At 38.8% G+C, this 14,111-nt stretch overlaps 1 protein-coding gene across 1 annotated transcript in view; it reads left to right on the top strand.

Moving 5' to 3' along the window:
* The window catches only part of ola1 (Obg-like ATPase 1), a 170,997-nt gene that overhangs the window by 26,406 nt on the left and 130,480 nt on the right, over positions 1–14,111 (top strand). The window lies entirely within an intron of this gene.

The following is a 14,111-nucleotide window of genomic DNA, read 5'->3' on the forward strand; positions in this document are numbered from 1 at the left end:
AATATAAATGTAGATATTATTTGCACTGTGGCCTGGCGAATATTGTGTGTCATTCTAGTATCATAACACTATTGTTACTGTCTTAGCGAATAAAGGAAGACACTGTGTGTGCTTTTTGAATTTATTATTCTTTCCTGCTGCCTTTAATGATCTGTGGACTTGTACTACTCCCTCTTTGTCCAGATTTTTCAATATTCTGTCACTTATTGTGCATTCTTTGTATAGTTTAACAAATGCATTACTTCCTAATGAATGGACTAAAATCCATTTACTACTTGACTGTTTAACTGACCAGAACATCTAATTTTTTTGGTGGTCTAACGTGGTACTACTTACTACACATCCAAATTTTGTTGCATTTTCAGGTTTATTCAAGTATCACATGCTCAATGAATCAGATGTGTTGAAGGGAATTAATATACAGTGCCTATAAAAAGTATTCACCCCCCCCCCTGGAATTTTCATGTTTAATTGTTTTACAACATTGAATCACAGTGGATTTAATTTTGCTCTTTTTAGACACCGATCAACCGAAAAAGACACTTTTGTGTCAAAATGAAAACATCTCTACAAAACAATCTAAATTAATTACAAATATAAAACACAATAATTGTTTGCATAAGTATTCAACCCCTTCAAGTCAGTATTTAGTAGATGCACCTTTGACAGCAATTACAGCCTTGATTCTGTGTGGATTAGTCTCTGTCAGCTTTGCACATCTGGACACTGCAATTTTTCTCCATTCTTCTTTACAAAACTGTTCAAGCTCTGTCAGGTTGCATGGGGATCATGAGTGAACAGCCCTTTTCAAGTCCAATCACAAATTCTCAATTGGATTGAGGTCTGGACTCTGATTTGGCCACTACAGGACATTACTTTGCTTTTAAGTCATTCCTGTGTAGCTTTGTGCTTCAGGTCATTGTCTTGCTTGAAATCAAATCTTTTCTCAAGTCACAGTTCTGCATCAGGTTTTCTTCCAGGATTTCTCTGTATTTTGCTGCATTCATTTTGCCTTCTGTTTTTACAAGCCTTCCAGGGCCGCTGTAGTGAACATCCCTACAGCATGATGCAGCCACCACCGGTTTCATGGTAGAGATGGTGTGTTTTTGATGTGCAGTGTTTGGCTTATGCCAAACATAGCGTTTAGTCAAAAAGCTCAATTTTTTTTTAATTGAGATACAGCACAGTTAGGCCCTTCCAGCCCTTGGAGTTATGCTGCCCAGCAATCCCTCGATTGCACCCTGGCCTAATCAAGGGCCAATTTAAAATGATCAATTAACCTACCAACTGGTGCTACTTTGGACTGTGGGAGGAAACCAGAGCACCTGGAGGAAATCCACACAATCACGGGGAGAATGTACCATCTCCTTACAGGCAGCAGTGGGAATTTGGTTTCATCAGACCATAGAACCTTCTTCCAACTGACTTCAGAGTCTCCCATTGCCTTCTGGCAAACTTTAGGTGAGATTTTATGTGAGTTTTTTTCTTTTTCAATATTTTAATTTCTACATAAAAGAATACAGAGTACAAGAAAGTATATATAAAGGTCGAAAAAGCAACTACCAATTACATTATATCTATAAATAATAACAATCTTGTTACCCCATATTCATGTAGGTTAGTCAAAGTTATATTGAAATATACTAATTTATTACAAAAAAAATCTAACCCCTCCCAAGACCGAAACGGTTTATTAAGGAGAAAAAAAGGTTATATTTTCTCGTATAAGAAAAATTAATAATAGCCAACATCTAAATTTAAACAACAAATTGAGGGTTTTGAAAGTTTTGAAAATAATTCAGAAAAGGTTCCCACAATGTTTGAAAGTCTTGACGAGATTCAGAAATTGAACAATGAATCTTCTTTAAATCTAAGCATGACATAACATTGCATAACCATTGAGCATGAGTAGGAGGAGAAACATCTTTCCATTTAAACAAAAGCGCCCTCCTAGCTATAAGAGAGCTAGAGGCCAAAATATGTAAATCTGATGTCTTCAACTTGATATCTTGTCCTGCAACAATACTGAATAGGGCCGTCAGAGGATTAGGCTTAAAATTGACTTTGAAAAGTAAAGAAAAAGTTTGAAAAACTTCCTTCCAATATTTTTTAAGACATGGACAAGTCCAAAACACATGAATTAATGAAGCTTCTCCATTATTGCATCTGTCACAGTAGGGAGATATATCCGAATAAAAATGAGATAGCGTATCTTTACTCATATGGACTCTATGTACCACCTTAAATTGTATGAAGGAATGGTGAGCACATAGCGATGACGTATTAACCAGTTTAAAAATTTCATTCCAAGTTTCCTCAGATATTGATGTCTGTAACTCTTGTTCAAGAGATTCTTAATTTTATCTAAAGGAACATTCCTCGTCTCCAGTAACATACCATAAATATTCGATGTTGAACCATGATCTAATTGCTTTAATTGATTGGCTAATTCAATTATTTCTTTATAGCTTTATTCTTAACATTCACAGTATAAGAAATAATTTGTCCTCTATTATAGGCCTTGAAAGTATCCCATCCATACAATAAGATTAGAAGTCTCTTCCTTTTTATTCTCTTCAAAAAACAAAATAATATGCTTCTCTGGAAATTTTAAAAATTCCTTATCAGATAACAAAGTTGTAGTAAAATGCCAGAATCTGTTGGTTTGAAGAAGACCAGGGAGTTTTAAAGATAAAAATATAGGACCATGGTCTAAAACATCAATCTCTTGATATTCACAGGAATGAACTGATGAGATCATTTGACTATCGATTTAAAAAAAAACAATCAATCCTGAATATGTGTGATGAACATGGGGGAGAAAAACGAATATTCCCTATCTAAAGGATATAAGAAATGCCAAACATAACTATACCACACTTCAATAAAAAGGATTGAATAAACAAAGCTGATTTATTAAGGGACGCTGGTTTAGAACACGATTGGTCTAAGACTGGGTCTAGCGAACAGTTAAAATCTCCTCTCATCATTAAAGAACAGTTAAAATCTCCTCTCATCATTCAGATCTGGTAAAAATGAAAAAAAGCATTCAAAGAATCCTGGGTCATCTACATTTGGGGCATACACATTGGCAAATACTATTAACTTTTATCTAGTTTTCCTGAGATTATAACAAAACATCCATTAGTATGAGACACTACTTTATGTTGGACAAAGTGTGTTTTCTATAAGAATTGAAACTCTAGATTTGGCCTGAAAAGAAGAGTGAAAACAAAGTCCATTCCAACGGCTAAAAAATCGTAGATTATCATATTTGCATATGTGAGTTTCTTGTAAAAAAAAATAATAGGGACCTTAAATTTCTTAATATAAGCAAAATTCTTATTATGTTTAACAGGGTGATTTAACACTTCACGTTAAAACTGAGTAAATTAATAGTTTGGTCCATTTTTAATATTATTTAAAGGAAGGGTTAAAATGTAATTTTAAAAACCAAGCCATAAACATAACGAAATGGTAACCAAGCAACAAGTTGGCTAAAAATTCGAAAACAGCTTCTAGGAAAATACCATAACCCTGCCCACCTCCCAAAGAAAGAAAACCGACCAATAGAAAGTCGGCATCTACAAACTACTGACAACCCCCCAAAAAACATGTTGATTGCGCCAATTAGTTTCAAGGTTATTTATATTCCAACCTAGACTAAATAAAACCCAAACGAGATTCAGCTCTTGTATATCAAAAATACAGTATTAAAAAATACAAAAGGAAATTAGTTACAAAGGTTTACCAAAAGTAAAGGATAAAATTATTCATACAGATAGACATCTTATATCTTCATGGAAAAACAGACTAAGCAATTAGCTTCCAAATTTAAAAAAATCTTTGTGCTTCAACATTCAAACAAAGCCTTTCGAGGGATCCATCTTTAATGAGATTCTCAGTCAAACTGGGTAGCCAAGGGATGGGTTAAAACCCTTGTTTAAAAAAAAATTCCAACAGAGCTTGTTTAAACTTGGCGCACTCCGGCATAACCTCAAGCAAATAACCTTCGAGAATCTTAATATTCCACCTTATAACCAGACATGCCCCTTCGACGGGATTTGCGAATTAAAAGTTTCTCATTTAATCTTGTGTCTTCATGTAAGGAGAAACTAAACAGTTAGCCTTCGGGTTTAACCTTTGGATTTTAAAAACTTTCGTGCTTCAATAGTCGAGCGGAACCATTCAAAAGAACCGTTTTTAAGTGTAATTCTGAGTCAGGTTGGGTAACGAAGGGAAGGCTTGAAACCCCATATTTAAAAAAAACTCAGACATAACTTCTTCGAATTTAACAAGTTCCTGCGTAACCTCAGGCAAATAATCTTCAATGATTCTAATCTTGCAACCATTATAATCAATCATGCCTCTTCAACGAGATTCATGAATTATGAGTTCCTTTGTTTTAAATTCATGAAAGCAGACTATTACTGATCTTGGTTTCTGAGCATTAGGAAATCTAAATGCAGGAGATCTGTGAACTTGTTCGATCATAGGCACAGACGTCAAAACTCCGGAAATAATTACAAAAAGTTTGCAAAAAACTCCATGGGATGTTAAACTTTGATTAATTCTTTGAAACCTAGAACCTGTAAGTTGTTCCGTCTACTTCTATTTTCTAGGTCGATAATCTTCTGTCTTAACTTTTTGTTGGACTTCGATTGCTTTTCACAAAGCTTCTGCAATTCATCCACTTCCGTTTCCAGAGCCAACAAATTTTCCTCATTATTTTTAATAAATTTATCGTGTTCATTAAGAGTTTGTTGAATAGAGTCCAATTTACCATCTATTTGTTTAAATTCAGTGCTGAATTGTTGAAACTTCTCAGAGGCTTCTTGTGTATGACTTTGCAGTAATTCCATAATAGAATCCAAAGAGGCAGGAAATCAACCTGTTTAGTACCTCTGGCAGTCCTTCCAGCCATAATGAAAGAATATCACACTTTATATAAAAAAAAAGAAGTTTCAAGACAGGTTGGAAATAGTAAGATAATTAAAGTTGGAGCAACGGCAGATTGCTGTTACTCCATCAGCCGCCACCAGGAAATCTTGCATGTGAGTTTTTCTCAACCGTGGCTTTCCCCTTGCTACTCTCCCATAAAGTTGTGACTGGTAAAACACCCGGGCAGTAGTTGCATGCAGTCTCTTCCCATCTCAGCCACTGAAGCTTATAACTCCGCCAGAGTTGCTGTAGGTCTCTTGGTGGCCTCCCTCACTAGTCTCTTCTTGCACAGTCAGTCAGTTTTTGAGAACGGCCTGCTCTCAGCAGGTTTACAGATGTGCCATATTCTTTCCATTTTTGATGATTGACTAAACTGTACTCCAAGGGATGTTCAGTGACTTGGAAATTTTCTTCTGTCCATCTTTTGACTTGTGCTTTGTAATAACCTGTTTGCGAAATTGCTTGGAGTGTTCTTTTGTCTTTGTGGTGTAGTTTTTTGCCAGGATACTGACTCAGCAGCTGTTGGACCTTCCAGATACAGGTTTATTTTTACTACAATCAGTTGAAACATCTTGACTGCACACAGGTGATCTCCATTTAACTAATGTGACTTCTAAAACCGATTGGTGCACCAGTGATGAGTTGGTGTGTCATATTAAAGGGGGGGGGGTTAATACTTGTGCAATCCTTTTTTTTAATTTTTGTTATTTATTTAGATCACTTTGTAGAGATCTGTTTTCACTTTAACAGGAAAGTCTTTTTTTCTGTCAAACAGTGTCAATAAAAGCCAAATTAAATCTATGGTTCAATGTTGTAAAACAATAAAAGAAGAAAACTTCGGGGGGTGGTGGGTGAATACATTTTTATGGACACTGGTAATAATACCATCTTTTGGTCAGTATAAAGTCTTGTCTGGCAAATGGGCTATGCATCCCTATGCAATAATGTATAGAAGCTAGGAACCATGCAGTGTAGGAGAACTCTTGACGGGATAATAACATGCACAGCGGGGACTCGTCAGATTGTAAGCAAACAATGGTAATCATGAATTAAACCCCCAGTAAAAACCAAATTGTCTTGAGGGTATCTGGAGAGAAAGGCTATGGGATTTCATATCTGAAATGGAGTCCAAGAAGTACTGATGCAGAGCTGATTTACTATCTGGCAGGTTTTACAGTGAAGCCCATGGTAGATACAGAAGCTTGCATTCTTTTAAACTCAGCTGAGGACTTTGTGGAGCGTAAGAATGTCCTGATGTTTTATTGGGTTGGCATTCTTCTTGTGCTCATACCTTTACGAGGACACCAGTACTGCTAAAATCAGAGGAGCAAAGGGGGTCCTTGTGCATTTGAGTCAGTGGTGAGGAAGGCAAATGCAACACAAGCATTCTTTTCGTGAGGACTAGAATATAAAAACAAGGATGTAATTCTGAGGCTTTAAGGCATCGGTCAAACTGCACTTGGAGCACTGTGAGCAGAAAGTAGATGCTGACATTGGAGAAGATCCAGAGGAGATTCACAACAGTGAAAGGGTTAAGGAATGAGAAGCATTTGATGTCTCTGGGCCTGTACTCAAGTTTAGAAGAATGGGGAGGGGGGAGATATCTGATTGAAACTTATTCTATATTGCGTCCTTGATATTGTGGATGTGAAAGGATGTTTCCTATGGCAGAGCAGACTTGAAGGGCTGAGTTGCCAATTTCTCTCCTATGTCTTATTGTCTGTAGTGGGGGAGTCTAGGAACAGAGTGCACAGCTGCAGAATAGAGGGACGTCCCTTTAGAGCAGAGATGAGGCAGGATTTCTTTAGCTAGGCCTTTGTGAATCTGTGGATTTCCTTTCCACATCCAGCTGTGGAGGCCAAGTTGTTGGGTATATCTAAAGCAGAGGGTGATAGGTTGTTGATCATTAACGGTCTCAAATATTATGGGAAGAAGGCCAGAGAATGGAGTTGAAAGGGATAATAAATCAGCCATGATAGAATGGTGGAGCAGACTCAATGGGCCGAATGGCCTAATTTCTCCTATGCCTTATGGTCTTTTAGTAAATAGAATAAGCTACCGAAGGAAGTGGCTGAGGCATGTACAATAACTTTTAAAAGACACTTGACAGGTATGTACATGGATAGGAAAGATTTAGAGAGATATGGGCCAAATGGACTAAATAGCTTCGATGGGCATCTTGGTCAACATAGGCAAATTGGGCCTTAAGGCATTTCTGTGCTGTAATAATCTATGACTCCAAATACCTGATTATTCCATTTCTTCAAAGCTTTTCCATCCATTCTATCATGTTCCTTACTCGAACTACCGAGAGAGAATCCTTTTAGAATTCTTGATTGAAGCTGTAAAGGTCACCCACCTATAACTATATGAACTATGCAGACAAGTGCTAATGCTGTATTTTTAAATCCTTTACCACACTCATCCTCCTACTTCATTGCCAAAGCGTGCTCCATGAAACACTGCACAGATTTGTCTTTGACCTAAAATACCAATTAACAGTGGAGGATCACGAGTATGGTTTGGGCATTAATAACACAGTAAATCTAAATTATTTCTCTATGCTGAGAATGCCTAAAATTGTTACTTTATTTTCTGACGAGGATGTCACGTGGTCTGTACGTACCGGCAATGTGGTGAAAAAGGCACAACAGCGCCTCTTTCACCTCAGATGTCTGAAGAAGTTTGGTGTGGGCCCCCAAATCCTAAGAACTTTCTATAGGTGCGCAATTAAGAGCATCCTGACTGGCTGTATCACTGCCTGGTATGGGAACTGTACTTCCCTCAATCACAGGACTCTGCAGAGAGTGGTGCAGACAGCCCAGCACATCTGTAGATGTGAACTTCCCACTATTCAGGACATTTACAAAGAGAGGTGTGTAAAAATGGCCTGAAGGCTCAGTGGGGTCCCGAGTCACTCCAGCCAGAAACTGTTCCAGCTGCTGCCATCCGGGAAACGGTACTGCAGCATAAAAGCCAGTACTAACAGGTTCCGGGACAGCTTCTTCCACCAGGCTGTCAGACTGATTAATTCATGCTGACACAATTATATTTCTATGTTATATTGTTTATCCTGTTGTACATACTATTTATTATAAATTACTGTAAACTGCACATCGCACATTTAGACGGAGACGTAACGTAAAGAATACTCTATGTGAAGGATTTAGGTAATAAGTCAGTTCAACTAAATTTAAAGAAATATCTTGCTCAATGAGTGTACGGTCTTACTGTATATCCTTATGTGGGAATGGATGGGTTAGAAGTAAAGCACAGCTAAGCAGCCCTATCTCCTGTAAAACTGCTATTCCTTTTTCTCAGTTCACAGGATGTGGCTTTCCTTTCCAGAATATCAGAGATCTCTTTCTGCCTTCAAAGAACAGTGTTTCCCTTTCTCCACTATTGATGGTGCCCTCACCCAAACATCCATGTTCACCTCATCTTCCTGCCACCTTAACAGTGATAGAGTTCCTGTTGTTCTTTCCTACCACTCCGTGGGCTTCTGCATCCGACATATCATCCTCCCCAATGTCTGCCATCTCTAAAGGAATCCTACCTCTAAACACATTTTACCCCTCCCCCCACCTGCTTTACCCAAGGTTCGCTCCTTCTGTGATTCCCTTGTTCATTCATCCCTCCCCACTCATCTCCCTCCTGGCACTTATCCTTACAAGCGCTGTAAGTGCTACAGCTGCCCATTCACCTCTTCTCTCACCTCCCTTCAGGGTTCCAAACAGTCAGTCATTCCAGGTGACGTTGTCCATTGTGTCCGGTGCTCCCAGTGTGCCCCTTCTATGTTGGGAGAGGAGGCCACATTGTAAATTGGGGGACTGCTTCATTGAGTACCTCCGCTCCATCCGCAAAAAGTGGAACTTCCTGGTGGCCAAACATTTTAATTCCAATTCCCATTCCTGTTCGACATAGCTCCATAGCCAAGATGAGGCTGCCCTCAGAATGGAGCAGCAACACCTTGTCTTCCATCTGGGTAGCCTCCAACTGTTGGCATGAATATTGATTTCTCCTGGTAAATTTCTTTCTCTCCCTCCTGTCTTCCTCTATTCCCCACTCTGTCCCTTTACCTCTTCTCATCTGCCTATCACTTCCCCCTGCATCCTCTCCTCCTCCTCTTTCTCCTAAGGTCCACTCTCATCTCCTATCAGATTCCGTTTTTACCTTTACCATCTCCTTGGCTTCACCTATCACTTTCCAGCTAGCTTCCTTCCACCTTTTTATTCTGGCATCTTCCCCCTTCCTTCTCAGTTCTGAAGAAGAGTCTCGGCCCAAAATTTTGACTGTTTATTCATTTCCATAGATGCAGCTTGACCTGCTGTGTTCCTCTAGCATTTTGTGTGCTGTAAAGCTGGTAACTATTCAATGAGTTTAAATATCTAATTTTCTTCTTGTGATACAATTGCTTCTGGTGCTTTATGCTCCAATTACTTTGATTATCAGTAAAGGAAACTTCAGATCCTGCAACATCATATTTTCATGATGCTAACCCATGTTTCTGCTTAATAAGTTTAAGCAAAAATTTAATAAAAGTTTAACAAGGGGGTTTTGCTCACTTTTAAAGTTTTAGACCCCACCTTTGTGTTGCTGATTGCAGAGCTTCTGATGAAATTGGAGTCCGTGGAGAATGTGAACCTAAATAAATGGTAAAGATACAGATGTTTAGGATGATATGGACGTAGAAATAAATGCATTGATTAACACAGTGTAATGATTCTGCTGGACTAAGTGCACACCAAACATTGAAAGGCAAAATATGCGGTAAACGTATCCATGATATTTTCTTGACACGACAATGCAAAATTTGCAAACTGTTTCAAGTTCAACTGGATACTCTTACTTGAACTTTTAATGCAGAAGCCAACTTGGATAAATCACAGGTTCTATTATTTAACTCTTTATACAGTCTAGTCCTATTTCCCCTCTAGTCTTATGGAAAAATACTCTTGCATGAAATTTTTAATCAGCTAAGCCTTTTTTTTTTGACAAATTTAGCAGAATGAAGCATATCCCAATTGTACTGCTGAACAGCAAAGCTCACATTTAAGACTATGTTGTGCTTTTCTGGGATTATTTTAAATAAGGAGTGTATTTAATTTTTTTGTGTGTTATCCATCCTTTAAAACTTCTATACCCAATAAATTGCATCCATCCAGTTTTGGTACTATTAATCTCTAAACCCATGTATAATTTTGGTGAATTTGCACTATATACACTCCAAGGCCAAAATGTTCTTCCTGAGATCAAATGCCCGGAAAGGAATTCAGTGCAATATATTTGGTGTAACCAGAGTTTCAAAGAGCAAAAGTTCGAGTACCACTCCTTTCTACACTGGTACTCTTAAGGTTTCCCCTATTTTAGTAACCTCAATTCCCAATCCATCAGTTTCTGGTGAGACCTGAATGTTGGGTCCCAAATCTCTTTACTCTTCCATGCACTTTTTCCAAAGGAGATATATCCAGTGGTAATCTGGGAGGTATTTACATAAGGGTTTACTGGATATGAAGAAAGGTTTAGTGTAAATTCTATGTAACATGAATCTCATGGAACATGGAAGGCACATGGAAGAATGAATGCAGCTTTTAAAATGTCTGCTCATCTTGCTTGCTTCAGTATATGCCTAGATTGCTGACTCTCATAAATTAATTGCATGTTTTAAAGCTTCCAAGAAATGTCTGTAGCAAAAATTCATGCACCAAGAATGGCACCAAGCAGAGTCGATGCCAACTTCTAAGCCCTGCTGGAGAAGGATGAGTTTTGGGTATTATCAGCAGCAATGCAAAAAAAAAACCAGACGATTTGCCTCAGAAGTTTCTGTTTTTGTTTAGATGAAAGAGATCTTGAAAACTCCACCTTGGGGTCATCATCAGCTTCACTTGCTTTGTATTCTGAATAAAACAATGCCAAATTACTTTTTTTTAATAAGGTAGGCACTGTCACTTAAAATTCATTTACCTGCTAGCCATTTCCAGGGACTTTATAGAACTACTATAAAAATGATTTCATAGGTTAAAAATTAATCTAGGGTCAAATTTCCAAATAAATGTATTATGTTGTCATCTAAGTTGATTACAAACATTGAAAATCTATAAAAGGTTTGTTTTAAAAAAACAACTAAACGAAGTTCAGAGTCAGGTAAAATTGTTTACTGAAAATTCAAGTCGTACAGGACCTGCTTATTTATGATTTTAAAAAAAAGCCTTTGCACCAGACCCTTGAGGCATCCAAAAAGAGAACTCATCGATCTTTTCAGAGTTGAGCACTGTATGCTTCAGAGAACTAAGGCAAGGACCACAATGGGGGAAGCAGTAAAGCCAATGGACAGGGACCAGTGGTTAAGTGCTTGCTGGTTATCAGAAAATGCAGCTCAGTAGAGAAAATGTGTTCATGTGAAAGAAAGGAGTTTAAAAAAATAATAGTTCAAAAACTATGGGAACATGGAATGCTTTCTCACAACAGACAATCAGCCAACTAAAATTTTAAATTTTTAAAAATTTTAAATGATAGACAAATCTGTATGAGAAAAAAGGACCCAAAGGAACCAGAATTAGGTTTAATAGCCCTATGTCATATGTCACGACATTTGTTGGCAGCAGTACATTTAAAAAAGCAGTGCAAAAAGAGCTTACCATAGAACCATAGAAACTACAGCACAGAAACAGGCCTTTTGGCCCTTCTTGGCTGTGCACACGGACCATATCCCTCCATACACCTCTCATCCATGTATCTGTCCAATTTATTCTTAAATGTTAATAAAGAACCTGCATTTACCACCTCATCTGGCAGCTTATTCCATATTCCCACCACTCTCTGTGTGAAGAAGCCCCCCCCAATGTTCCCTTTAAACTTTTCCCCCCTCACCCTTAACTCATGTCCTCTGGTTTTTTTTCTCCCCTTGCCTCAGTGAAAAAAGCCTGCTTGCATTCGCTCTATCTATACCCATCATAATTTTATATACCTCTATCAAATCTCCCTTCATTCTTCTACGCTCCAGGGAATAAGGTCCTAACCTATTCAACCTTTCTCTGTAACTGAGTTTCTCAAGTCCCGGCAACATCCTTGTAAACCTTCTCTGCACTCTTTCAACCTTATTTATATCCTTCCTGTAATTTGGTGACCAAAACTGAACACAATACTCCCAATTCGGCCTTACCAATGCCTTATACAACCTCATCATAACATTCCAGCTCTTATACTCAATACTTTGTTTAATAAAGGCCAATGTACCAAAAGCTCTCTTTACGACCCTATCTACTTGTGACGCCACTTTTAGGGAATTTTGTATCTGTATTCCCAGATCCCTCTGTTCTACTGCACTCCTCAGTGCCTTACTATTAACCCTGTATGTTCTACCTTGGTTTGTCCTTCCAAAGTGCGATACTTCACACTTGTCTGTATTAAACTCCATCTGCCATCTTTCAGCCCATTTTTCCAGCTGGTCCAAGTCCCTCTGCGGGCTCTGAAAACCTTCCTCACTGTCTACTACACCTCCAATCTTTGTATCATCAGCAAATTTGCTGATCCAATTTACCACATTATCATCCAGATCATTGATATAGATGACAAATAACAATGGACCCAGCACTGATCCCTGTGGCACACCACTAGTCACAGGTGTCCACTCAGAGAAGCAATTCTCTACCACCACTCTTTGGCTTCTTCCATTGAGCCAATGTCTAATCCAATTTACCACCTCTCCATGTATACCTAGTGACTGAATTTTCCTAACTAACCTCCCATGCGGGACCTTGTCAAAGGCCTTACTGAAATCCATGTAGACAATATCCACTGCCTTCCCTTCATCCACTTTCCTGGTAACCTCCTCGAAAAACTCCAACAGATTGGTCAAACATGACCTACCACGCACAAAGCCATGTTGACTCTCCCTAATAAGTCCCTGTCTATCCAAATGCTTGTAGATTCTGTCTCTTAGTGCTCCCTCCAATAACTTACCTACTACCGACGTTAAACTCACCGGCCTATAATTTCCCGGATTACTTTTCGATCTTTTTTTAAACAACGGAACAACATGAGCCACTCTCCAATCTTCCGGCACCTCATCCGTAGACAGCGACATTTTAAGTTTTTCTGCCAGGGCCCCCGCAATTTCAACACTAGTCTCCTTCAAGGTCCGAGGGAACACTGTCAGGTCAAGACAGCAAGCACCACCTCCTTTTCAATCTGTACAGTTTCCATGATCTCACTACTTGATTCCCTCAATTCCATAGACTTCATGCCAACTTAAGAAAGAGAAAGAAAATAGGTAGTTTATATGTGTTCATTATCCATTCAAAATTCTAATTGTGGAGAGGAAGAAGCTGTTCCTAAAACATTGAGGGTGTCTTCAGGCTCCTGTAGCTACTCCTCGATGGTAGCAGTGAGAAGAGGGCATGTCCTGGGTAAAGGGGATACAGAGTCAAAAGCTGCAAATGTGTGAACACTAAGCAGATTCGCACTTAATGGCAGCAATGCTCCAGTGACCCAGGTTCAATGATGACCTCATGCTTTCGGTGCACTTGGATGTGCTCCAGTTTCTTCCTGCAGATTACAGATTGGTTGGGGTAATTATAAATTGTCCCTAAATTGCTGTTAACTATTTGAAGCCCGGGGTCGTGGGGTGGAGAGGAGATATAACAAGATGAGCAGAAAATGGTCAAGCCATGATTGGTGCGGATAACTGGGTGTTTAATGTTTTAGGTAGACTCTGGAGGCAGAAAAACAGACTCAATTTTTAGGTCAATTCTTCACTTGGACCTCCAGGGTTGTTGTCTCAGGCTACCCGTGACACAAGCTAGTGAGGCCAGGAATAGGAAGATCATACAGTTTTACACGTGCTTAAGGATTTGGTATAGGAGGGAAGGAGTCAGATTTTTGGATCGTTGGACTCTCTTCGATGGAAGGTGGGACCTGTACAAAAGAGATGGTTTGCTCCTGAAATGGTGACAGACTGATATCCTAGCAAAAAGATTTGCTTGTGCTCCATGGTGAGGGGTGAGGGGTTGGGTTTAAACTAAAGTTGCAGGAGGATGGGAACCAGAGTGCCGGAAGATATGATGGAGAGGTTGTGGAGAGACATTGCTAAGACATCAGACAAAGTCAAGAATCAAAAGTTTGAGTGTGATGTGACAAAGTTTCTGCGCTATGTATATTTCAATGCAAGA

Source organism: Mobula birostris, chromosome 6, assembly GCF_030028105.1.
Source record: "Mobula birostris isolate sMobBir1 chromosome 6, sMobBir1.hap1, whole genome shotgun sequence".
Classification (NCBI taxonomy): domain Eukaryota; kingdom Metazoa; phylum Chordata; class Chondrichthyes; order Myliobatiformes; family Myliobatidae; genus Mobula; species Mobula birostris.